Raw genomic sequence first — 27,667 nt, forward strand, 5'->3', positions numbered from 1 at the left:
TCACAGGTGTTTCTCCCTAATAAAATCCTTGGACATTAAATATCATATTAGTATCTGTTTCTCAGAGAACCTTGACAACCATATGGGCCAATTTGTTGCCAGCCTTAAGATGTCACACTTGGGGCCTAGACCTGGAAGAAAGAAATCACGTCCACTTATATCATGCATATCTTTCAAATGAATGTCCTCACCGGTATGCAGGCCCCTTGAGAGTAGGGAATGTGAAACAATGTTGAGTCCACAAAGTCTAGCCCAGTGCCTAGTACAGAGTAGGTACTTAATATATTTTTGTCAAATCACCAAGTCAGTGAAATGCTCCCTAGATTAGTGGTTTGTCAATTATACTTCTCAGAATCCTATACTCCTTGACGGGAGTTTAGAGACCATTTAGTCCATGTAGGAACAAACCTATTTTGTACTAGTACCTGGAAATCTCCTGTTTGCTGACTATAAGAAATGTGATGCTACTACTCTTCGACTTATCCTAGGATTTAAGAATATTTTGGTCAAGATATTTTTTCTTATGTCTAATCTCATTCTTTGTCAGTACTCTAAATCACTTGTAGAAGATTGACAGCATTCTCTTTATAACCTTTTTATGTTTATATATGCTCACTCATGTATTCTTTTATCAAATATTGAGTATATTCTATGAGTCAGGTTCTGTGCTAGGCACTAGAGATACAAGGTAAGACTTAGTCCTTGCATTCCACCTAAGCCTTTAGCTTAGTGAAGTAAGCAAACATTAAATAAATAATCCAATGACTAGATATGTACCCACAATTTGTGATAAGTGTTATGAAGGTAAAAGACAAGGAACTGTGGGAAGATGAAATGGGCTTAACATAATTGAGGTTGAGGGAGGAGTTAGACAAGGTCATTCCATGTAGTGATATTTAATCTTAGATGTTATATTTCAATTAGTTTCCTTGAGAAATAGTCTGTGGTTTAATTGATTCTACTACACACTTTATTTCATTTTATATGCTTCTCTTTCTGCCAGGAAAGCTCTTCTTTCCAGTCTTCACCTGAGGAGAATCAACAGACTCTAGCAATAGATTATATGTAGGGGCAAAGTAAAAGAAAAGAGTCAAGAATGAACCCTAGGTTACTGGCTCGCAGACTGGAAGGATGAAGGTGGTGCCATTCCCTTAGATAGGCAAGTCCATTGGCTCTACCTACACAATGCATAGTGTATCTAACCACTTCTTACTATATCCACTGCTATGGCTTTAATCCAAGCCACCATCGTCTCACCCTTGGACTTTCACAATAGCATTCTGACTGGTCTCCCTGCTTCCACTCTGGCCCCCTACAGTCTATTCTCCTCACAATGGGCCAGAGATCCTTCCAAAATCCAGATCAACTTATGCCTCAAAACCCTACAATGGGGGCGCCTGGGTGGCTCAGTTGGTTAAGCGTCTGCCTTCAGTTCAGGTTGTGATCCTGGGGTCCTGAGATCGAGCCCCGCATCGGGCTCCCTGCTCAGCAAGGAGCGTGCTTCTCCCTCTGCCTCTGCCTGCAGCTCCCCCTGCTTGTGCTCTCTTTCTTGCTATCTCATCTCTTTCTGTCAAATAAATAAATAAAATCTTAAAAAAAAAAAAAAACACCCTACAGTGACTTTTTATCATGCTTGGAATGAAAATCAAATTCTTCTTATCATGGCCTACAAGCCCATATATGATCTGGCTCCTGGCTACCTCTCTGATATTTCTCACAACTTTTCTTTTGACTTCTTACTCCAGCCATTATGCTTTTTCTCAAACATACCAAGTATATCCCTATTCAGGGCATTTGCACTTTCTGCTGCATGTGAAATATTCTCCCAGATATCCGCATGGCTTATTCCTTATTTTTGTTCAAGTTTTCCTTAATTAATATCTTCTTCAAGAGACCTTCCTTGATCATCCTATTAAATACAGTATGCTCCCCATCACTTTTTATCTCCTTAGTCCACTTTGCTTCAATATACTTAATGTACCTTTTACATATAAAAAACCCATTGGACTTACTTGTTTTTTTATTATCACTCCCTACCAATAAAATGTAAACCTCAGAAGTCAGAAACCTGCTTACTGTTATATCTCTGATACCTAATATTGTGTTTGATACCTAATATGTAGGAACAAGGGTGGGAGAAGACAATGAGTTTAGTTTGGGATGTGCTGATTTGGAAATGATTTGGGGACATTCAAGCTGGGATGTTCAGTGGGCAGTTGCATAGTAGAGCCTGGAGCTCAGATCAATTTGGAGATAGTAATTTGAGAGCCATGAGCATAAAGATGGTATTTAAAGCCATGAGACTGGATGAGGATGAGGTAGACTAGAAAGGACTGTACAGTGAAAAGAGGAGAGGACCCAGGACTGGGTCATGGCAATCAACAATATTAAAGACCAGTGTGATGGATATCATTCTTCCTTAATCTTTTTCCTTCAGCCTCTCCCAATTCTTCCTTGGCTCTTAAATGTCTATTTCCAGAAGGTTTGTCCTAATTTGGCAGAATGCTGGGTTAAAAAGAGGCAACTACTCCTACATATACAAAATAAAACCCACCCTCAGAGAGTAACATTTTTCTGGATCTTCTAAGGGATGAGCCATATTTAGGAAGGATCCATCCATTGAAAATACGCCTGAACAATGTTTATTATGGTTTGTGATTTAGAGTTACTTAAAAAAACTATGAAGACACTGTTATTAGGAATTCTATTAATATTAAAACCCAGGCATATGTCACTGTAACTACTAGATCATCCTTGGGTTTCATTTAATCTACTTTTTGTGCTTGTCCCTCCTTCTTTTTAACTACAGCACATTTGAAACAGTTTAGGAGAAGCTGAACCAATTCTCATTCTTCAGTGTCAGGAACCCAAAAGGAGGCAGGTCCTTAGATATAAGCTCTCCAAAATGGATTTTCAACTTTGATAAGCAAAGACATTGTGATCACTGGGCATGCACACTGAGCCTTTGATTTTAGAGAAATGAAAGCATCAATATTTGTCATTTAGCTTGTTGGGCTTAGGTTGGAGAAAAAATGAAAAATCAGGAGACTTCAACTCTGTTGGATGCTTTAAGAAAATGTCCTTTAAATTATTCAGGGTCCATTTGTCTCCATCTAAGAGTGCACAAAGTGTCAGATTAATTTTCAGCAGTTAAGAATTAAGGCTCTTGAGTGACTCTGTGATCAGAGTGGGTAACTGAAATATGCTAAATTGATGATGCCTGGGACATTTCTTTTTTGTGTCAGAGGCACAATAAGCTGTCAGGAATTAAGCAGTATGAGCAGTGGAGTCATACAAGGCTGGATACCAGGCGCTAGTGAGTCGTGCCCTAAAGGAAAAAAGGAAGGGTGGCACCTTGCCATTAAATAATGATTACAGCCTGACCCAGGCAAAGATGTAAAGCAAAAAGGAGCATTTTATTTACTCAGTTTGGAGCTAAGTTGTGGTCTGGAGAGCTCTGCTGCTGAGTGGAGCCTATATGATCTTAAAGAGCAGTAGGCTTGCTAGAGGAACTTTGTGCCTTTATTTTCAACAGCTGTATCCTTATCTATTCAAGAAGCTTCTGATCCCGTTGGGAATACTACACCTCTAGGGGAGGGTTTGGGTCTCCTCTGCAGGGTTAAGATTCCATTCCAACTCAAAGTGGACTATCCACTGGTATTCTTTGTTGCACCTTCATCAGTCTTTGTCTCTGAGAGTTCTAGATCTCTCTGGCATTGGAATCAGGGTTCTGGAAGAGAGGACGATTGACCCGTTAGATGACAGTAGACATAACTTCTCTTAATATATCCATTTGACAGCTGAGGAAACTAATATCCAAAAAAAGGTGAACAGCTTATTCATGCCATGGTACAGCATTCAGTGGCAGAACAGATATTCAAAGTAATGTCTTCTCTTCCTAAGTGCTCATTATCTAAGAAAATGCTACCTCAAAACAATTTTTTCCATATATGATAAAAAATTAATTAAGCATTCCAGCAGCTAAAATAAGTTTTATGAAAGAGAAAACCATTTCTGCAATGGTTCTTTTGAATTAAGTCCATGAACCAGAATCTCTTATCAAAATGTAAACTTCAAAGCTGAAAACAAGTACTTAATTTTCCAAACTCTAGTATTGTTTCTTGAACCATGACCCAGACAAAATTATTATTCATTTCTTTTATTTTTTAAATTTTTTAATCAAATTTACACACACACCTATTATAATAAATCAACAAATTCTACAAGGTTGGGCCAAACAACAGTCCCCATTCCTCTTCCCTCATTCCTTTTTTTCCTTCCCACTAGGAAACCACTTTCAAATACTTTCATTGATTCTTTTGATGCATATCTCAATATCTCTAAATTTACAAGCTTGTATTGCTAACTCATGAGTTTTCTGTTTTAGGCATATCTATTAATTTGCATGTTTGGAACGTTAAAATTTGCTACTCTTCCTTTTCTCTGCCTACCACAAACACATCTCCCATTTCTCTGAACTCCCAATATAATTATATTGAGTTTAGATCAGTGTTTACATTACGACAATATAATAACCTTGGACTATTTTCATTTTGCTGCACAACTTCTTATTTTTCTTGGAATTAATAATTGCCTGGGAATTCTAAGTTAAAATTTTTTTTTCTTCAGATTTTTAAAAGCATGGTTCCATTATCTTCTGGCTTCCTGTTTTGCTGTTAAAAAGTCCAAAATCATTCTTGATGTTTTGTCTGTGACTTTCCTTTACCCCATCTCAAAAGCTGTGGAATCTTCTTTTTTCCCCCTAAGAGTCTAAAATTTCATAATAATGTGCCATGCTGTGGGCTCATGTTTATTCATTGTGCTGGACACTAATTGGGCCCTTTAAATATGGAAAATTCACTCTTCACCATGGGAAATTTTTCTTATATTATTTCACAGATGATTTCTTCTTTTCCATTTTCTCTGTTGTCACATCTGTCTCCTTCTGCATTTCCTATTATTTAGATGCTGGGCCTCTTTGATTGGTCCTTGAATTTTCTCAACTTCTCTCTCCTATTTTCCGCCTATTGTCTTTTTGCTCTACTTTCTGTGAGATTTTCATACCTTATCACTCACCCTTTCCACTTATTTTTGTTTTTGCTATTATGTTTTAAATTTCCAAGGGTTTTGTGTGTGTGTGAATGCTCTTTTTTTCTTTCTTTTTACATAATCTTCTTCTCATTTCGTAAATTCAATACAAATTTTAGCTCTCTGATGATATTTATGGTAGTGTTTTCTGGGAGGAAGGGATTTTATTCTCCCTGTATGGTTTCTGTTTCCTCCCTGTTGCCTTTAACTACTTTTTTGTTTTGATCTTTATCTTTCAAAGTTAGAGGCTTTCATCAAATCATTGTAATGCTTGGCTCTCTGTTCATATACTGACAGACAAAAGAGCTGACTGGAAATTCTGAGAGTATGAGTGAGATTGTTGAACAAGAACTTCACTGTAAGTAGTATGGACATATGTCCTGGTATCACCAGGACAGTCCCAGGTTATACCTGCCGCCCTAGCATAATTATTAATGAAGCCTCCTTTTACTCTAAAAAATGTCCTACTTTGTATGATAAAATAATTGGTCATTGTAAACACAAGGTGATCTGCCTGGGCCATTTGTTAGGAAAGTGAATGTTAGTAGATTTTTAGGTTTTCCTCTTTGGCTGGTCAAATTTCCCAAGAAATACTCTCATTTTCCTACCTAGAGGTAAATGTCTGACCGCCAACATTCAAGAAACTGCCAAAATAAAATGTTTTAAAAAATTAAAAACAAGACTTTCACACAAATCTAGGGTCAGGCAGATTCTGAGAACATTTTGAGGAGCTGGACATGACTTATAGTCATTTCAGAAGCAATTTTAGAATAAGATTGCCTGATTAGATATTCTGGTTAATGTCCAACAAGACAATACAAAATATAACTTTTGAAGTTACCTTTTCTACTGTACAAAAATTATGTGCACCTCTACTGGATAAAATCTGCAAGTTAACTTATAACTCCCCAGAGTCTGAGTCTTTAATATAAAAATCAAAGTCAAATATAGGTATATTTCCCAAGATAAGTAAATCACCTTTGGGTGGGCTTGTTAAACAGTGCTCCATATCACATCAAAATGACATGCTGCACTCTTTTAACCTTATTTCCAGCTTTTGGAAAATTTTTCCAAATAGACCGAGACAGAGGAAAAGCCTGGGGTTTCAGCATTCAGATTCATTTCACATAATCTCATGTTCTTTATGATATTCAAGCTGTCAGCTGGTCATGGTATCCCACAGCTAGAGACCCTATGTCTTACCATCTCTAGTTTTCTCCTGAGGTAGAGGTGGGGCAGTGACCTAAAAGTGTGGAGTTGAGGGAGCACATCTAGGGACCTATTTCTTAAGCAGCTTTCCATCAATCTTCCTTTAATAGCTTCCCCTTTATGCCCAGTTCAAGAGGCACATGGCGCCTCCAGCTGTGATCTTTTGATGATACTACAGGGTAAACCAGGTTGGCTCTCAACTTCCCCCACTGCCAGGCTAAATAAAATTCATGTTTATTAGATTTGCTAATTCTGTTAACCTTGGGATACCTGGGTGGCTCAGTCGGTTATATCTTTGCCTTCAGCTCAGGTCATGATCCCAGGGTCCTGGGATTGAGTCCCGCATGGGGCTCCTTGCTCAGCGGGGAGCCTGCTTCTCTCTCCGCCTGCTGCTCTCCCTGCTTGTGCTCTTTCTCTCTTCCTTTCTCTCTGGCAAATAAATAAAATCTTTTTAAAAATTCTGTTAACCTTGATCTATTTGCTTTCCAGCTCCCAAAATATTGTTGCCTTCCTTCCATTTCTATTTGTGGGCCTTATGTCTTTAAAACAGAATCATATTATTACAGTTTAGAGGCATTTCAGGAGGTTTGGTGAACTCTCCAATGTCAGTATCTTTGGATCTTTCTTCCAAAACTGGTAAGATTTCCTAGCAAATATGATTCCAATCTGCCTGCAGAGTAAAGATCTGGCTGCCAACATTCTAAGAGTTGAATAGGGGAAGAAAACAGGAGGTTTCTGATTTCAGTATGCATAGATTCACTTCCCCTCGTCTTAAGTACAACACTCTTACCTTTTTCTGGGTTACACGAGAAGCTTTCACTGGACCCAAGAAATGAGGAAAACAAATGGAGTGAAATTAAATACATGTGTTCAATCCACCTGCATGTTAACTCATGTCTGAGTATTTCTTTCCTTTTTATTAAAATCTACAGGGATAATTATAAATAAGAAATTTAGCTATTCAAGTCATTAACTTAGGACAAAGCCAAATGTGTATTTTGTGAACTGAACCTTTTATTCATTGCCCCACCACAAAATATGAACAACTAGCGCTGTGTTAAGAAGTATAGAACAGTGCCTAGAACTCAGTGTTAATTATTTGTTACCATTTTCTGAAAACAAATGACAAATTTAATAGGTAAATTTTAGTGAACTGATGAGCTGTATCAGCGGCCACATATCCCATGTGTTAATATAACCATCTATTTACTTTGCTTTTTGCTGTACATTTTAAATTAATTCAATAAACTGTATGGTTCAAGCATCTTAACTTAGTCTGTGAGCCTTTCTGCTCTATGACCTGTAGGGTAGTCTGCTAGTACCATACTTTGAGATAACCATTTCATGAAGGTAATTTACCACTCCAAGAGATTCTGAGGTCAAAGTAATTTTTAAGTGTTGGATAAGACAGAGTTAAACCGATTTTCTTACTGTAAAATTATTTAGATCTTGTAATAAACTAGTGTAGAGTGTAGCTTTCTAAAAAGGAGATACAGTAGCTCTATTTCTCAAACTTTTTGACAAAATAAATGTTTTTTTCCCCAGGAGAATCTCATGAGGCTAATGTTCCACAGACCATACTTTGGGAAAGGCCTCATTAAGAAAATAGGTACTGCCATCTTGGTGCCTTTTCAACATCAATCTCTTGTTCATGTTTCCTTTCACTTCTGCCCCTGAGCAAAATGATTGGATTTACCGACACATTTTAGCAAAGAATATGGTTGAGGCTGTCAAAAGGTTGACTGGTTTGAATAAATGTCCACTTTAAATTGAAAGCCAAATGTAGGGGAAAGAAAATCCATAGAGACAAATGAATGAAGACCTTGGAGACATTCTAAAAGATGACAGGAAAGGGGAAGAATGCCTGGTGAATCAGGTTCAGAAATGAACTACTGAGGCTCCCAAAAGCTCCCCAGAGAGAATAACAGCCAAATGAACTGAGTGCTAACTCTGCACTATTTTCTTTTCAAACATTGATTATTTCATTTTTCTTTCCAACCATCCTGTGAGATTGGTCCTAGTTTTCTCACAATTTTACCAGTGTTATCAATGCACAGAAAACTTAAGTAATTTACACAAGATCACATGGTTAGCAAATTTCAGAGCCTGCATTTGAACTCCAGTTTGGATGCCTCTAGAGGTGGTGCTCTTAAATATCATGTTAAATTCTCTCATTGAGGGGCGCCTGGGTGCTCAGTTGGTTAAGTATCTGACTCAGTTTCAGCTCAGGTCATGATCTCAGGGTCGTGAGATTGAGCACCATGTCGGGTTCCACACTCAGTGGAGTCTGCTGGAGGTTCTCTCTCTCCCTCTCCCTCTGTCCTCCCCCCCCATACACGCTCTCTCTCTAAAATAAATAAATAAATATTTGAAAAAATTCTCTCATTGAATAAGCTGTTGAAGAGTCTATTATGACAATTTCAGCAAAAGGACCACAGTTAACTCTGAGGCTAGTCCAGGGCTGGTCTAACTGGCACACTCCCACATTTAACCACACTGACACTTACTCCCCTGGAGGGAGGCATGGAAATTTATTTAGCTCTGTGGCTGGTTCTGTATATGATTTTGGTGACTTCAAGATATTTTCTACCCAGCTTTTGGACAGCTATCATACTGGAAAAAAGCAGAAAAACTAGACCTAACTAATGTGTTAATTGCAGATAATGGCCCAATAAAGCAATATAAAGTGATGTGTAACATGCAGATGCTGATGCCAAAATACTTGGGTTTGAATCTTGGCTCTGCCATTTATAAGCCATATGATTTTCATAAATTCCTTAATTTTTCTGTGCCTCAGTTTTCTCCTCTATAAAATGGAGATAATAATAATATCTTTCTTATAAGGCTGTTGTGAAGATTAAATGAGTTCATATATGTAAAGCACATAGAACAGGGTCTGGCTCATGATATGTGCTCTATTTGTTCTAGTTATGGTTATTATCCCACTATTAGGACTATTACTATTTCATTATGGGAAGCTTCCTGGAGCTAAAGAAGGGAATCTCAAAAAGTAGAATTTCAGATTTTTTCCTGTTGGATTCTTAATATTGTGTTTGTTTGGCATGACTGACCTTTCTCAGTCAGAAGGTTTGCTCTTCATTTTACAACTTCTTCTCATTAGCTTTTTGCCCTTTAAAGAAGTTTGTGTTATTACTATTTTAAAATACTGCTGAAGTTTTCTAATTAAGCTCTGCAAATCCCCTGAAGTGTTTACAGCACGGACTAAGAACAGACTGCTGACTTCTAAAGGGAACACATCTTTCCATGGAAAATAGAAGACATTCTCCTCTGAAAGTCCCCTCCAGCCTCATAACTTCAATGTATCTCACATCAAATTTGCCTTTCCCTCCAGACTGGCACCCCTTCCTTCCCATCAGCCCCTGGTATACCACACCTGAACACCCCTCTTGTGACAAGCCAGTCCTACTATGGAACAGTGGCTCAGAGGCTTCGGAGTCAGACAGACCTGGATTTGAGTTATTTGCTACTGGTGTGACCTTAGACATATTACTAACTAGAATTTATCTGAGCTTCAATTTCCTTTTCTATGAAATGAGGATAATAATATCTACCCCTTTATAAGGCATCTGAGGAATAGCTGAGAAAAGGCATGTAAAATCATCAGCCTAGTGCCTGACATGTAATAGTAGCCAACACATACTGAGGTTTGCTATGTGCCAGGCAGTGTTCTAGCACTTTTTACATGTATTTACTCATATAACCCTCATAATTCAATGCCATAATTACCATTATTATCCTTATTTTGCAGACAAGAAGATTCAGGCATGGAAAGGTTAAGTTATTTGCTCAAGGTCACAAAGCAGAACTGGTGTTCAGGTCAAGGCAGGTTAGCTCCAGAAGTCATGCTCTTATCTTAACCACCCTACTCTTTCACTTTCCATGCAGTATACACTCAAAACTCTCACTATTTTCAACAAGTGATGACACTTACTGAATGCTGTGTGCCAGAGACTATGCTGAAAGCTTTGCATACACGATGTTAATTAATCCTAAACTTTATGAGGTATGAACGCTTCTCTCCATTCTATAGATAAAGAAACTGAAGCTCAGAGAGGCAAAGACACTTATGTATGTGGCCCGGGTAGGAAGTGACAAAGTTGGATTCCAATCCCAGATCTATGACTTTAAAAGCCCATGCTTCTAGGCACTTTATTCACCTTCCTGAAAGTTCTTTCCTCATATGATGGGAGGGAAATGCTCCTGTTTTTCAGGTCATTGTGAAGTTGCTATAACCAGATGAGGATTGTCCATAAGCATTGCAAATCATTTTGTTAAATGGAAGAATTCTTTTGTCATGAGATTTCACCTGAGTATAGAAATGTTAAGGTGGCACACTTAGGTCAGGGAGAGTGTCACACTTAATGCCTTCAACTGTGAATATTAATTTTTGGCTCTAAATGGCCACATTGACCCTGGAAGACAGAAATCTGGAAAACAGCCTTAAACACCTTACTCTTATTTGTTTCAGCTGAAAATGTAGTCTTTTCAAAGGCCCTATGGTGTGTGAAATGGACGTGCTATACTGCTAAGTGACCAATAAAAGTGATTACGCCATTCTTCTACTCAAAAGTCCTGTAGAATTAAAATCAGTACATTCAGGTTGACATTCGAGAGCCTTCACTTACTTCCCTAACATGAAACCTATATTCCACTCAAAACTTTCTATTCACTGCTACCAAGTACACCTTTTGCCATTCCTGCCTCTGCATCTATGCCTCTTGCTTTCCCCCTCCTCCATGCCCATCCATGCAGTCCTAGCTGAGGATTTACCTCCCAGATGAATTCCAACTCCCAATGACCCCTTTGCTTCTAAATTTACAACTCAGTCCATTTCCTTACGTGCTCATTCAGGGCCAACATACCAAAATGACGATTTAAGTCATGAATTTTTGAGTTTCTTTAATTTTTTCAAGAAAATTTCTGTGTCACCATGATTTTTAAATTGTATAATGATCGAAAATCTTGTCTCCAAATCAGTATCATAAACTCCTCAAGGGCAAGAAACATGTATGTCTTCAATTCTTTTTTTTCAGTGTTCCTAACTTCTACCTCAGTTCTAGGTACATAGGGTTTTTATTAAATAAAATGAATGAAACAGAGTAATGCTATATGCAAACATCTAGAAAGCACAGACCACAGCAATTAATTGTATGGATGAGTATATCACAGAACAACCAGAATAAATTAAGCACTTGGCTTGGGGGAAATTTGGTCTATACCAAGTCCTGCCAACCCTTCAACATGTTCAAACTGTCAAGAATATATCTTTTTTTTATCTTGCTCCTTTCAAAAGATTGATCTCAAAACAGCTCAGGCTTTCTGCCATTTCTGAGTCATTGCTAATCTCATGCTGTCTTATATATGAATCATTCAATTCTCCCGCCATATTCTTTTGTCTCCGAAAGCCCTCCTTGTTCTCCTTAATCTCATCAGAGAGTATCAACTTAGTTCTCATTGTGCTGTTCTTATCTCTTTCCTGCAAACCCTAACTGATGTGGACTACTGTTGTTCCCTTCCATTTTTTGCTCTCTTTAGGACCGAACCTTTCACAGCACTTCCACGGATTAGAGCGGGTGCCTCATTGATTCCTGACTGTGCTTTTTACCCCTGAGGGGCTATGATCGCTAATAGGCACAGCTGGCCTATACATCAGTTACCTCTGTGTTACTGAAGGGCCTTTAAAAAAAAGTCCACCAGCCTTCAAATACTCCTTCTTTACAGCCAGTGATACAGTAAAAAGTGGCATTTCACATTACTTCTCTGGGTTAAGACTCAAAAGAGCCTCCTTCTCTTCAGGTGTATCCTCTTTTCTCCAAACAGAAGGCACTTCTAAGCACCAATCATCATCATGCCACCTCCTAATTGCCAACCCATTTCCCCTTCAGGGAATGGTACAGGCTTATCTGCTAACTATCTAGAAAAGAAGGACCTAGTCCTAGAAAGCCAGAAAAAAAGAATGAAATAATAGGCTAATTCAGTTATTAGCAATTGGAACCAATGCCCAAACTCCATAACCTCTCCTCATCTCATCAAAATTTACCTGTCCTTTGTCTCCCTCCCTAGGAATTTTGCTGGGTAATGCCACTGTCATAAAAACTAATCTGAGCAAAGGCATTAATAACGAGTATTGTCTTAAAATATTTGACTCCTGAATATATCAATCAAAACAGTTATTTGTTATCAACAGAACTGAAAAACCAGAACTCCAGATATGTGACTAAACTAGTTAATGTTTCACAGTTCTGCAGTATTATAGAAATAGCTTTACCTAATGAATCATTGAACACTAAAAGAAAGAAAGAGAGAGAGAGAGAGAGAGAGAAATAGCTTTAATTCGTCATTGGTAATTTTTTAAAAATCATCCAAACCAGTTAAGGCACCTGAGGAGATTCCAAGTGCTCAGTAAACAGGTTGATTCTTTTACCTTCCAACTGGTAGATGTGACCCTAATGGATATGATTAAACTTTCTCACCTAAAGGTAGGCTTTCCCAACAGAATTATTCCAGGGGTCAGAGAAAAGGCACTTGATTATAGTAGAAGGGGAGGGGAATGAGTCCTCTCTAAGCATGCTGCCAATACTTCGATTTGAATGATGTTATAAATGGTCTTACCTAGCATTCTAATTATCCTTTTCCATAATTAATCCTGCTCATGGCACAAAGCTATGCACAATTATGTTTTTCCCTGGAGGGAACACCATGCTTCAGGATTACTGCAATATGTGGCTTGAAGTGAGTTGGACAATAAGAGGAAGAGAAAAGTGAGCTCTAGTGTTCAAATTATTACATATAATGCTTAGATGATTGGTTCAGTGCCCTTAGTTTGAAAATGAATTATTTTGTACTTTAGGACTAAAGAAAGGCACCTAAGTGAAAAATCACAGGGGAAAGTTCTACATCTTGATCTGGGAGACAGCCTTTCAAGGCAAAGGGACCTGGGATCAAGCCCAGTCCTATTAAGTGTGTGGCCCTACATTTTTTATTTAACTTGGTTGAACCTCAGCTTCTTCAGCTGTAAAACAGGCATCCCTTTCTCACAGAGTTGTCATGAGTACTAAGTTGCATAATGGGTATAATGAGTTTGGTACATGGGAGGTACTTAATAAGTGCTAGTTCCCCTCTCTTCTTTTTCCCTGATGTGAAGTGTGTGTTTGAGCAAAAGGCTTGGAAACTTGCACTGTCAGAGCAAGAGGAAGCTGGGAGTTCATCTTGTTGAATTACCTCCTTTTTACAGATGAGGAAACAAAAGTTCACAAAAGTTGTGTGTGCCTTACTGAGTTTTTTATAAAATAGGAATGGAGCTATTGATTCGAATCTCAGTACTCTGGAGAAGTCTATAATTTACTCTGCATTACCCATTCCTATCCAGACCTGGAATATGAAAAGGAGGTGCTCTTCTCTAATCTTTTCATAGGTTTTCTACTTAAGCCAGCTTTGTAGTTTAAATGGACAATTACCCATCTGCAGCCCACAACTTCCACAGCAATTTGCTGAGGCAATTTCCTAAGCAGCTCTCAGAATTACTTAGGACATGGTTATAGTCAAGTGGATACAATGAGGCTCTAGGATTCCAGAGAAAAGAAATGGCATGGAGATGGAACTGACAGAACCTGAAAATCTGCCTAAAAGTGACAGAAGGTAGTGGGGAAAAGATGTCTAAAGTTTGGAGCTTGAATGACTGGGAAAATGATGATTTTATTAACAGACATTTGGAAGTCAAGAATAGGAGTAGATTCACAGTGGAGATGGAGAAGATGATGAGTTCATTTTTGACATGTTGTGTTTGAGTTTCCAGTAGAACATTCAGGCAGTGATGCCCAGGAGGCAGAGGTACAGCTAGGCTTTTTGGAGTTTTTGTGTCAATAGTTAACAAGATGCTTTCTCCAGGTAGATAGCCCCGAGCATAAGACTTGATCAGAGAATAGACAGCTAGCACATTCCTGGAGAAAAAAGTACCACCCCTTTATCTAGTCTGCATGGTGTAGCCTGGTGCAGGGCTTGATGAGCACAGCACCAGCTAGATTACAGCCCCCTTACTTCCTCCAGAACCAGCTGCAGTTGCTCTGCCAGTAGCCAGCTAGAACTAGGTAAGAGTTGAAACTTCTCAAAGAGAGTATATAGAAAGACACAGAGGAATGGCCTTATTGGGCTTAGGTGTTGTGAGGGTTTCAAGGGGTTGTTTATCATTCATTCATTGTTTTCATTCTTTTCATTCGCTGAGAGAGCAAGCTTTATGTATACATGGGAGAAAAATCCTTCCAGGAAGAGATAACAGCAAGGACAAAGGCCCTTAAGCAAGAATATGACTAGCATGTTCTAGAAAGAGCCAGGAGACTAGTGTGATAGAGCAAAGTAAGCAAAAGCGGAGAGTGATTGGAGATGAGGTCAGAGTAAGTAAAGGATGGGGATCCATGCCAGATTAGATAGGATCTTGCAGGCCATTGTAAGGACTTCGCTTTTCTTCTAAGTGAAATAGGAGCCATTGGAGGGCTTTGAATGGAGGAGTTACATGACTCGTGTTTTGAAAGGTCCACTCATGGTTCTGTGTGGAAAATATAATACAGGGGTATAAAGCAGAAACAGGGAGTCTAGTTAGAAGAAGCTACTGTAATGATTCAGATGTGAAATCATGTTGCCTGGACCAGGGTTATGGTGATAGAAATGGTGAGAATTGGTTGAATTCTGGATACATTTTGAAGGTAATACCAACATGATTTCCTTATGAATTCGATGGACAGGGGGAGAAATATTAAGAGAGAGTGAGAGAGAGAGGAAATTCAAGGATAGAATTGCCATTTCCTGAGATGGGAAAGAATATAGGACAAGCAAGTTTGGAGGTGAAGATCAGGAATTCCATTTTGGAAGTAGGAGTCTACAAGTTAGAGAAGAAGTCCATGCTGGGGATATCAAATTGGGGGGTTATCATTGTACAGTTAGTATTTAAAGCCATGAGGGGCACCTTGGTGGCTCAGTCAAATATCCGACTCTTGATTTTGGTTCAGGTCATGATCTCAGGGTCATGAGATGGAGCCCAGTCTCGAGCCCTGCATCAGGCACCCTGCTCAGTGGGGAGTCTGCTTGAGATTCTCTCTTTCACTCTCCTTCTGTCCCTCCATGCCCAAGGCTTGCATTCTCTTGCTCTCTCTCCAAAAAAAAAAAAAAGCTATTTAAAGCCAAGAATCTGAATGAGATCACTGAGGGAATAAGTACAGATAACAAAAAAAAAAAAAAGGGTAGTGAGATGGAACCCCAGGGATCACAGAGATCAGAGGACACAGAGAGGACGCGCGCTGCCTTTGAGCCCCCGCTGCACCTGCGCGAGGCGCCAGGGGGTCAGGCTGCAGCACCAGAGTAGGCGCTTGCACATAACTGGGGCCGCCTGGTTCCCCTGCCCGTGGCCCTTTTAACCTCGAGTGACACAGCTGAAAAAAAAAAAAAGAGGACACAGAGAGGAATCAGCAAAGGAAATCGAGAAGGAGCAGCAGTGAGGTAGGAGAACCAGAAGAGGGCCAAGTCCTGGAAACCAAGTGAAGAAAGTATTTTAGGAAGCATATTAGTTGTATTAATTGCTGCTGATAAGGCTAGTAAGATAAGGAATAAGAACTGATCACTTAACTAACAAAATGGAGGTCATTGGTGACTTTCACAAAGAATGATTTTGGTGGAGTGATGGAGGAAAAAACCTGATTGGAATGAGCATAAAAGACAACTGGGGACAGCAAGTAGAGACAAATTTTTTTAAAGATTTATTTATTTGTTCTAGAGAGTGAGCAAGAGAGAGAGCACAAGCAGGGAGAGGGACAGAGTGAGAGGGAGAGAGAGAATCCCAAGCAGACTCCCCACTGAGCATGGAGCCCAAAACGGGGCTCAATCCTATGACCCTAAGATCATGACCTGAGCCAAAATCAAGAGTCAGATGCTTAACCAACTGAGTCACCCAGGCGCCCTGCAAGTAGAGACAAATTTTTTGAGGAGTTTTGCTAAGAAAGTGAGCTGAAACTGAGGCCACAGATACAGGACAGGTGGAGTTAAGAGGAGGTTTTTTTTGTTTTTTTTTTTGTTTTTAAGATGTTAGCAGTAATAGTATGTCTATATAGCAGTAGGAATGAACCACTAAAGAGTGAAAATCACCAATGCAGGAGATCAAGGGGAGAATTGCTAAAGTTATAGCCTTGAGCAACCTAGAGGTGTTGGGATGTAGTACCCACAGGGAGGAGCTGGCCTTAGATAGGAGCAGAGATGGTTCTTTCATAGTAACAGGAGAGAAGAGAAAGAATATGGGTATACTTGCAGTAGGAGGGTAGATGTGGGAATCTGTGGGACTTCTATTCTGATTGCTACAGAAGGTCAGCAGTTGTTAAGGGACATGAGGGAGGAGGTGTTGGGGGTTTGAGGGAGAGGGAAAAGTATAGTGAGAGAGTGGATGAATGGACCAAGGAAAGGGAGTGGCAGTCAACACCAAGGGCCCAGCTGAGATTAATGGTCATGAAAATAAGGAGACAGTTAACACAAGGCTTCATCTGTATTCCGTCCAGCTCCCTTGCCTTCACCCCTACTCCTTTCTGCTCAATTGCATAAGAAACGGTGCATGGACCATGTCCTCACCTCCAAACCATCTCCCTTTTTGCCTCTGAGATGATCTCTTCTGCATAGCTCAAGATGAAGGAGAAGCAACCAGTTCAAAGTGGGAAGTTAGATTTTGGAGAGGGTAAATCTGGGGCACCTGTAGGACATCCAAATGGCTTCAGATCTAGGACTTGGGTCAGGGCTCTGGGCTGATTTGGCACAGATCTGGCACAGATTTCGGAGTTGGTTCTCATGGCCAAGAGAATGGCTGGTGTTATGCAAGGGAGGAAGGGAAGATAAAGGAAAGGAGGAGGGTTCAGGACAGAGCTGTGGAATCTGACTACACTGCCAGAGCAGGTAGGAGTAACGGGAAGAAGGTTTTCTAGGGAAGCAAACAGAGGACACGCCACCTGCCTTTCACCTGACTGCTGTTAGTCAGGCAATGTTTGAAAAAGCACAGGTATGAACCCTGCCATATTTCATCTATTTTTCACTATGCCATGAGCTGGTTGCTGCCTCACTGCTTTACAAATTCTCTCGTCCCTGAGGATCTCAAAGGACAGAGTGTTCTAATGCTGTACCAGCTTGAATGCCTGGTGTCCCATCCCCAGCTGGGCACTGCTGAAAGGGCTGTTACTGTGTGGCTGCTCTTTATGTGCTCATGAGAACCTGCCAGTCGTGGCTCCAACACCTGCCTCAGCCTAAGAGCTAATTTAGAGCCTGCCACATGTCCACTACCATACCAGTGCTTATGGGGGCCTCAAACAAGGTACATCATGGCCCCTGTCCTCAAAGAAATGAAATCTTCTGTATTCACCTCTCTCCTACCCCAGGCCTGGGTGGGGGTGGCAGGTATTGAGGACTAATGATGAAGGATGAGAAGATGGGGAAAAAAAGGACAACCAGAGTCCCCGCTAAGTGTCAGGCACAGTGTGGAGTACATAGGTTATGATATATGTCATCTGTATGATGTGTGTAATACACATGTGTACACACACACACACAGTTTCCATGGATTAACTTACTTAGCTAACTCTAATCCATGTGCAGTGTCTGACACTTAGAAAACACTGAATGAATGTTAACTGTTCTTCCTCTTCCCCATCATTATAATCAGCAGATATATTTCAAAGTTTGGGGACCTGCAGTGTGTGTAGAGCTGTTTACAGAGGAAAGTGGGAAGGCTCCAAACATGAATTTGATTGACCTCAATAACCCAGTAGGGACCTGGAGCTAAAGAAACTGCTGAGCTTTGCTTGGCAATGGTGCATCTCTCTACACACTAGCCTAAAAATACCAAACTATTAGGGTTTTTGAATTTCCAAACATGTAGTAGTAGTAGTAGTAGTAACCTTTGTTTTTCCCTATATTCTCTCCTGGACACCATGGTTTCAGCCAGACACCTGACTGTCCTAAATTTTACTCTGCCACCTCTCTCTTCACAGACTACAGATGCTCAAGCCTCTTGCTTCACTGAGAAAAATCAACGTCATCAAGGGAGACTTCCTATGTAGCAACCACTCCCACTGTTGACTCCTTTTCTCCAGTCTCAAAGAGAAAACTATCACTCCTCCCGTCCAAGGCCAACTCATCCACTTGGCTCCTATTGCCCCCTCTGTTCTCACGGACATTGCTGTATAAGGCATCCCCTCACTCTCATCCGCAATCTCATTCCCTCCTGCTGACTCTTTTTCCACAGCATAGTGACATGCTCAAGGCTTTTTCACATTAAACCAAATCAAAAACCTTTCTTAACCAGCAACCCTTCTAGCTGGCATCCTCTTGCTTTCCTTCCTTCCTTCCCCTGTCTTTGAAATGATAGTTCACGCTCACCATTTAAACACTCTGATTTCTCATTAATACCTCAACTTAATGTTAATTGGCTTCATCCCTCACAATTCCAATAACCACGTTCTCCCTGAAGTCACCAATGATCTTCATAATTTCAAATTCAATTGATATTCATCTGTCATTTTCTTAATTGATCTCTCTGTTCCATTTGACATTATTGCCTACTCCTTCCTTAAATGTCTCTCTCCTCTTCTGATTTCTTGAAACCATTCTCTCATTGTCTCTTAGTCTTACTCCCTTGCTGGCCATTCATCCTTGGTCTATTCCAGATTCTCTTGCCCTGCTCAAACCTCAAATATTGTTGTGCTCCAAGACTTCCACCTTAGCCCGCCCTGGGTGATCAGCTCTGAACCTGAGGCCTCAGAACCCTATGCTTCTCTCTACCACTGTACTTAGCCCCCTGTTTCATAATTGTCTTCCTATTTGTCTACAATATCCTTGAGATCAGAGCTCATGCCCTGTTCATTCTTATATTCTCAGTGCTTTGCACAGTGCCTGTTATGTTATGCACATTCCATCAATTTGTTTCATAAATGACTTAAAGTTAAGGTTTGGCCTTAGTTAGGCTTTACCAAATTGTGAATTCCCCAGGATCAGTTGCCAGGTTTACAATTTAAGTAACCACTCAATGTTCTGAATGAGGCTAGATAAGCCCCTTACCCTGCCTATGCCTCAAGGCAAAGTTGCTTATTTAAAAGTAGATATTCATGGGGTTCTTTATGATCCTGGGGCCCAAATCGGCAAAACCTCTCTGCGATTGTGCTTAGACTCAGTATACTGTAAGTAAGGTGATGTATATGTCTAGCTGGATTGAGGCAAGAAAGATGGGGCTTAAATGAATGGGAAAAGAGAGGCATATAGATGTATATAGACATCTAGATGTCTATATACTCTTTTCCCTCAGCCTTGCAGAGAGTCATCTGCCTGGATATGTTTAGATATTGCAGCCAACAGCCATAGATAAATTATTCTTCTTTCCAGCCAGCTAAGATTCTGTACCCTACCATTAAAAAAATCCAAGTTTTCCATCCAGGGGGGTCAGAAGACAGAATTCTTTCTACCTCAAACTTCAAAAATTGGCCTTATCAGGATCAAAGCTCAGATCATGAGGAATAACTGAAACAGGTCTTCCAAAGCAGAAAGCATCTGTCTAGCCCACCAAAATTTCTTTTATAATAATCCAGTGCTAACCACCTTAGAAAATGTTTCCCAATTATAGCTAGAGATTCCACATTACTATCTTCTCAGTAATCAGGAAAGTCCTGGGTGGGTATGGAGAAAATATGAAGTATTTTTTTTTTAAAGATTTTATTTATTTATTTGACAGAGAGAGTGAGAGAGGGAACACAAGCAGGGGGAGTGGGAGAGGGACAAGTAGGCTTCCTGCTGAGCAGGGAGCCAGATGCGGGGCTCGATCCCAGGACCCTGGGATCATGACCTGAGCCAAAGGCAGACGCTTAACGACTGAGCCACCCAGGTGGCCCGAAAATATGAAATATTTTAGAAATATTATAGAAAATAAAACTATGATCTGGTTAAGTACTCAGAACAGAAAGACAGAAACAGACGAAAGAGCTCCTGGGAATTGCTTTAATTGCTGATGGTTAGACAATGAGTCAGTCTCATCATGACTACCACTTTTTCTTGAAATGGAGATTGGAATTGCTTGCCCCATGTTCCAATGGGGATTCTAAGGCATACAGAGTCTAGATGTTATGGCAAAAAGGCAGATATCTGGATGGCACTGTATTGTATACCCCTGGTAGGTTCATTACATAATGTCCAAGAATAAGTTCTCCAATAGTTATTAGGTGCCAGACACTGTACCAAGTACTTTAATACATCATTTCCTTCAATCCCTGAAATAGCTCTGGGAAGTAATAGTTATGATTATCATCATCAGTTTACAAATGAGGACACCATTAACTTTCATATTAGAAACCATAATGGAAGTAAAGATGCTATTTAGAACAGGACCAAAGAAAAACACACAAGATTTCTATGAAGAGGACTTTAAATTATCAGTAAGAGGTATAAAAGAAAACTTGCACATATAGAAAGATACACTGCTCTTGAATGTGAAAACTCAATATTGTAAGATAACAATTCACATATTATTAGTCTAAAATTTAGTCTATTCATTTGTGATCCAAATGAAAATACCAACAGGTCTTTTTGGATTTAGACATGCAGCTATTAAGTTCATGGGGAAAAATAAACATGTAAGAATAGCCAGAAAAATGCTAGAAAGTAGACTATAAAGCTATGGTCATTATAACACTCTATGACTGGCTAATAAGAAAACAAACTGGTCAGTGGAACAGAACAAAGTGTCCAAAAGAGCATCTATACAGATAGGAGTTTTGCATTGTATAGATGGTATTTAAAATCTATCAGGAAATGAAGTATTCCATAACTCACGTTATTGAATTGATTACTGATTGATAACTGACATTATCAATTGTTATTAAATTGGCTAATTCCCTAACCAAAATACATCCCAGATAACAAAAGATTTAAATATATAAAATAAAATGATAAAAATGCTAATTGAAAATATGACAGGATATTTATAAATTAATCTAATATTGAGGAAAGTCTTTCTAAGCAACACACAAAACCTAGGAATCAGGCAGGAAAAGACTGATAGATTTCAATACAGAAAAGATTTTAATTTCTAACTGCAAAAATTCTTCTAAACATTTAAAGAAAAATGAAATAATATTTACAGCATAGGATAAAGACCAAATTTCATTTATATATAGAGTTTGTAAAACATATAATTAATACTAAAAACTCAAATGAAAATGGATAAACAACAAGGACATGCAGTTCACAGAATAATTTTTAAGTGGCTTTTAAATTAATAGTTAACATCACCCATAATTAAATGTATATTTTTAACTAATAGATTCCATTTCTAGAGCAGTTTTAGAATCACAACAAAATTGAGTGGGAGGTACAGAAAGTTCCTATATACCCCCTATCCCCACACATGCACAGCCTCCCCCACTATTGATATCCCCCACCAGAGTGGTACATTTGTTACAATCAATGAGACTACAGGGACACATCGGAATCATTCAAAGTTCAAAGTTTACATTAGGGTTCACTCTTCATTTGTACAACCTATGGGTTTGGACAAATGTATAATGATATGTATCCATCATTATGTCACCATAGAGTGTATTTTCACTGCCCTAAAAATCCTCTGTGCTCATTCTATTCATGCTGTCTCCCCCCCCCCCAACTCCTGGCAACCACTAATCTTTTTACTGTCTCTATAGTTTTGCCTTTTCATTATACAATATGCTTTTGCATTATACAGATATATAGTGACATATACCCACCATTGTAATTAAATGAATTTTTTAGTGAGAATATTTTCAACCATCAAAAGAGAATACTACAAAGAGCTTTATGCTAATTAAACTTAGGGAAAATTGTCTCCTAACTAACCCATAGAGAAACAGAAAACCTGAAAAGCCCTCCAATTATTGTTGAAAAATTGAGTAAATAGTTAAAATCTCCCTCAACCAAAAGCAAACTTTCAAAGAACATATAATATCTAATTTACATGAATATTCCAGAAAAAAGTATTCAATTATTTAATGAGCCTAGTTTAGTTTTGACATCAAAAGAGAAAAGGACAAAACAAGAATGAACAATTACAGGCCAAGCTCAATTATGAACATAAACATAAAAACACTAAATAAAATATCACAAAACCAATCCATCTATACATCACATCAGGACCAAGTTTGGTATATCTGAAGACTACAACGATGGTTTAGCTTTCAAGAAAAAAACATATTATATGTCTTTTAACATTATAAGATCAAACAGAAAAATAATTTGATGAAATGCAGGAAAAGTTTTTGATAAATATCAACACCTTTTTCTAGATAAAAACTCTCAGAAAAGAGGGGAGGAGCAAGATGGCAGAGGAGTAGGAGACCTAAATTTCGTCTGGTCCCAGGAATTCAGCTGGATAGGGATCAAACCATTCTGAACACCTACGAACTCAACAAGAGATCAAAGAAAAGAATAGCAGCAACTCTCTGAACAGAAAAGCGACCACTTTCTGGAAGGTAGGATGTGCGGAGAAGTGAATCCGAGGCGATATTCGGGAGGATAGACGGCAGGGGAGGGGGCCTCCCTCGGCCGCTTCTGGCAAGTGATAGAGCTGCGGAGCACAAAATCGGAACTTTTAGAAATCGGCTCCGCTGAGGGACATTGCTCCAGTGGCTAAGCGGGGGATGGAAACCGTCTGGGACAGTGTGGTCTCAGGACCCTTGGGGTCACAGAAAGACCAGGGGTGCCTGAGTGTGGCAGAGCTCCCAGGTATCGGAGCGGGGAAGCCAGTTGCAGAGACGGAGCCCAGGTGCGGGCTCTCAGCTCGGGGTTGCCATAAACCGTGATCCACGGCACAGTCGGGCCACTGCTCCTCCAGCAGGGACCCAACAAGTGGCAGATCTGGGGAGACTCCCCTTCCTCCCCCGGGAGGAGCGGCATGGGAGCACACCGCAGGGATCTGCTGGGTTTGGAGACTCCACACCGAGTCGAGTGCCAGAGATAGAAACACTTGGTCACAGGCTGGGTGAGCACGGAGTGCGGCTGGAGACCGGGGAGACGGGAGTGACTGACTGCTTTTCTCTGGGAGCTCACTGAGGAGCAGGGCCCCGAGTTCTTGGCTCCTCAGGGGTGGAGATTGGGAGGCCACCATTTCACTCTTGGCCTCCAAAGCTGTACGGAAAGCTTGCAGCGAACAAAAGCTCCCGAGAGCAAACCCGAGCAGATTACTTAGCCCCGACCGGGCAAGGGCGGGGCAATTCCGCCTCCGGGAAAGACATTTGGGAACCATGGCAACGGGCCCCTCCCCCAGAAGATCAGCGAGAACAGCCAGGCAAGACCAAGTTTACCGCTCAATGAGAACGGCAGAACTCCAGCGCTAGGGGAATACTGCACATAGAATTCATGGCTTTTTTACCATGATTCTGTAGTCTTTCAAAGTAAATTTTTTTAATTTTCTTTTTTTTTCTTGAATTTTTCTTTTTCCCTTTTCCAACCATCATCTAATCAATCCTTTTTTTAAAAAATCTTTTTTTTATTTTTCATTCTTAGAGTCATAATCTATCCATTCTTGTTCTCTCTTTAAAATTTTGGGATACAGTTTCTTCTAACAGACCAAAATATACCCTATATCTCTAGTGTATGGCTTTGTTCTAGTCTCCTGCCTGCTCACATAATCTCCCCCCCTTTTTTTAATTCCTCTTCTTTCTTTTTTCAACCAACTTCTTTTCTTATTAACTCCTTTTATAAAATCTTTTATAATTTTCATCTTTATAGTCATATTCCATCCCTTCATCGTATTTACCCTTATTTTTGTACATATATAAATTTTTCTTTCTTTAAAACTTTGGGAGGCACTTTCTTCTAACAGACCAAAATACGCCCAAAATCTGGTGTGTGGCACTGATCTATCTACAAGCCTCATCATATTTGATCATATTCTCTTTTTTTTATCTTTTTTCTTTTTCTTTTTTCTTTCTTTCCCTTTCTTTTCCCCCGGTTTCAGGTCTCTTCTGATTTGTTTAGTGTATATTTTTCTGGGATCATTGTTACCCTGTTAGCATTTTGTTCTCATTCATCTATTGTCCTCTGGACAAAATGACAAGATGGAAAAAAATCACCTCAAAAAAAAGAAAAAGAGGCAGTACTGACTGCCACGAACCTAATCAATATGGACATTAGTAAAATGTCAGAACTAGAGTTCAGAATGATGATTTTAAAGATACTAGCTGGGCTTGAAAAAAGCATGGAAGATATTAGAGAAACCCTTTCTGGAGAAATAAAAGAACTATATCTAACCAAGTTGAAATCAAAAAGGCTATTAATGAGATGCAATCAAAAATGGAGGCTCTAAACTGCTAGGATAAATGAGGCAGAAGAGAGAATTCGTGATATAGAAGACCAAATGATGGAAAATAAAGAAGATGAGAAAAAGAGAGATAAACAACTACTGGATCATGAGGGCAGAATTGGAGAGATAAGTGATACCATAAGATGAAACAATATTAGAATAATTAGGATCCCAGAAGGAGAAGAAAGAGAGAGGGGGGCAGAAGGTATATTGGAGCAAATTATAGTAGAGAACTTCCTAATTTGGGGAAGGAAACAGGCATCAAAATCCAGGAGGCACAGAGAACACTCCCTCAAAATCAATAAAAATAGGTCAACACCCCGACTTCTAATAGTAAAACTCACAAGTCTCAGAGACAAAGAGAAAATCCTGAAAGCAGCTCGGGACAAGAGATCTGTAACCTACAACGGTAGAAACATTAGATTGGCAACAGACCTATCCACAGAGACCTGGCAGGCCAGAAAGGACTGGCATGATATATTCACAGCACTAAATGAGAAATATATGTAGCCAAGAATACTATATCCAGCTAGGCTGTCACTGAAAATAGAAGGAGAGATAAATAGCTTCCAGGACAAACAAAAACTAAAGAATTTGCAAACACAAAACCAGCCCTACAAGAAATATTGAAAGGGGTCCTCTAAGCAAAGAGAGAGCCTAAAAGTAACATAGACCAGAAAGGAACACAGACAATATACAATAACAGTCACCTTACAGGCAATACAATGGCACTAAATTCATATCTTTCAGTAGTTACCCTGAAAGTAAATGGGCTAAATGCCCCAATCAAAAGACACAGGCTATCAGATTGGATAAAAAAACAAGACCCATCGATATGCTGTCTGCAAGAGACTCATTTTCGACCCAAAGACACCCCCAGATTGAAAGTGAGGGTGTGGAAAACCATTTACTATGCTAATGGACACCAAAAGAAAGCTGGGGTGGCAATCCTTATATCAGACAAATTAGATTTTAAACCAAAGACTGTAATAAGAGATGAGGAAGGACACTATATCATACTTAAAGGGTCTATCCAACAAGAAGATCTAACAATTGTAAATATCTATGCCCCTAACACGGGAGCAGCCAATTATATAAGCCAACTAATAACAAAAGCAAAGAAACACATTGACAACAATACAATAATAGTGGGGGACTTTAACACCCCCTCACTGAAATGGACAGATCCTCTAAGCAAAAGATCAACAAGGAAATAAAGACTTTAAATGACACACTGGACCAAATGGACTTCACACATATATTCAGAACATTCCATCCCAAAGCAACAGAATACACATTCTTCTCTAGTGCTCATGGAACATTCTCCAGAATAGATCACATCCTAGGTCACAAATCAGGCCCCAACTGGTACCAAAAGATGGGGATCATTCCCTGCATATTTTCAGACCACAGTGCTTTGAAACTAGAACTCAATCACAAGAGGAAAGTCAGAAAGAACTCAAATACATGGAGGCTAAAGAGCATCCTACTGAAGAATGAATGGGTCAACCAGGAAATTAAAGAAGAATTTTAAAAATTCATGGAAACAAATGAAAATGAAAACACAACTATTCAAAATCTTTGGGATACAGCAAAGGCAGTCCTAAGAGGAAAGTATATAGCAATACAAGCCTTTCTCAAGAAACAAGAAAGGTCTCAAATACACAACCTAACCCTACACCTAAGGGAGCTGGAGAAAGAACAGCAAATAAAGCCTAAACCCAGCAGGAGAAGAGAAATAATAAAGAGCAGAGCAGAAATCAATGAAATAGAAACCAAAAGAACAGTAGAACAGAGCAACGAAACTAGGAGCTGGTTCTTTGAAAGAATTAACAAGATTGATAAACCCCTGGCCAGACTTCTCAAAAAGAAAAGAGAAATGACCCAAATAAATAAAATAATGAATGAAAGAGGAAAGATCACAACCAACACCAAAGAAATACAAACAATTATAAGAACATATGATGAGCAACTCTATGCCAGCAAATTAGATAATCTGGAAGAAATGGATGCATTCCTAGAGATGTATCAACTACCAAAACTGAACCAAGAAGAAATAGAAAACCTGAACAGACCTATAACCACTAAGGAAATTGAAGCAGTCATCAAAAATCTCCCACCAAACAAAAGCCCAGGGCCAGATGGCTTCCCAGGGGAATTCTACCAAACATTTCAAGAAGAATTAATACGTATTCTTCTGAAACTGTTCCAAAAAATGGAAATGGAAGGAAAACTTCCAAACTCATTTTATGAGGCCACCATTACCTCGATCCCCAAACCAGACAAAGACCCCATCAAAAAGGAGAATTACAGACCAATATCCTTGATGAACATGGATGCAAAAATTCTCACCAAAATACTAGCCAATAAGATCCAACAGTACATTAAAAGGATTATTCACCACGACCAAGTGGGACTTATCCCTGGGCTGCAAGTTTGGTTCAACTTCCGCAAATCAATCAATGTGATACAATACATTAAAAAATAAAGAACAAGAACCATATGATCCTCTCAATAGATGCAGAAAAAGCATTTGACAAAGTACAGCATCCTTTCTTGATCAAAACTCTTCAGAGTATAGGGATGGAGGGTTCATACCTCAGTATCATAAAAGCCATCTATGAAAAACCCACAGCAAATATCATTCTCAATGGGGAAAAACTGAGAGCTTTCCCCCTAAGGTCCAGAACATGGCAGGGATGTCCACTATCACCACTGCTATTCAACATAGTATTAGAAGTCCTAGCCACAGGAATCAGACAACAAACAGAAATAAAAGGCATCCAAATCGGCAAAGAAGAAGTCAAACTCTCACTCTTTGCAGATGATATGATACTTTATGTGGAAAATCCCAAAGACTCCACCCCAAAACTGCTAGAACTCATACAGGAATTCAGTCAAGTGGCAGGATATAAAATCAATGCACAGAAGTCAGTGGCATTCCTATACACCAACAACAAGTCAGAAGAAAGAGAAATTAAGGAGTCGATCCCATTTACAATTGCACCC

The 27,667-nt window shown here is 39.4% G+C and overlaps 1 protein-coding gene and 1 non-coding gene across 2 annotated transcripts in view; one reads left to right on the forward strand and one right to left on the reverse strand.

Moving 5' to 3' along the window:
* Positions 1–27,667, reverse strand: part of RTL4 (retrotransposon Gag like 4) — a 353,764-nt gene that overhangs the window by 158,250 nt on the left and 167,847 nt on the right. The window lies entirely within an intron of this gene.
* On the forward strand, positions 15,606–15,740 carry LOC116624717. Its single transcript, XR_004297942.1, has one exon. It is a non-coding gene; the product is annotated as a small nucleolar RNA SNORA76 (small nucleolar RNA).

This window comes from Phoca vitulina, unplaced genomic scaffold (genome assembly GCF_004348235.1).
Source record: "Phoca vitulina isolate PV1807 unplaced genomic scaffold, GSC_HSeal_1.0 scaffold69, whole genome shotgun sequence".
Taxonomy (NCBI): domain Eukaryota; kingdom Metazoa; phylum Chordata; class Mammalia; order Carnivora; family Phocidae; genus Phoca; species Phoca vitulina.